The following is a 572-nucleotide window of genomic DNA, read 5'->3' as shown; positions in this document are numbered from 1 at the left end:
TTTTATATATTGATTAGATAAAATACCAGATCCAAATTTAACTTTATCTTTCTAAATACATTCTGAAAATTTATCTTACTATTACAGGGCTAAAATCAATAACACGAAATTGATGATTCAAAGTTGGTTGCGTTAAATTCGTGTCATATCATGCGACAAGCTATGCATTTCGATGCGTTCGTTACAGAGCGTCTACTTCGATCGCGATCGTAGAATGGTCGAGCGCGTTCAATCGCCCAACCAAGCCATACGCCATACAAGTTCAACGTCTATGAAACGGCTAGGGTGGAGGAAAAGAGGCGCCGGAAGTACGGGCGCCGTGAGATGAAACGTTGTCGGGCGCGATATTCCCGCGCGTAGAAGGACGCCGGTTCCCTTTGATCTAAGTTGCCGGGAATGCAAGGCGAAGGGACAGCGTGCGTAACTGTCGCCCAGGAAGTTGGGAGTAATTTGCTTAGTTGGATTAGATTGTGAATTTTGTGCCACGGTGTTTGAGCCGCCGTTCATCTCGTCGCGTCCTCCGTTGCAACCCTATTCCTTTTCCTTTCCTCTCTCTCTCTCTCTCTCTCTCT

This window comes from Atta colombica, unplaced genomic scaffold (assembly GCF_001594045.1).
Source record: "Atta colombica isolate Treedump-2 unplaced genomic scaffold, Acol1.0 scaffold176, whole genome shotgun sequence".
In the NCBI taxonomy this organism is placed as follows: domain Eukaryota; kingdom Metazoa; phylum Arthropoda; class Insecta; order Hymenoptera; family Formicidae; genus Atta; species Atta colombica.
This window is presented reverse-complemented; position numbering follows the sequence as displayed.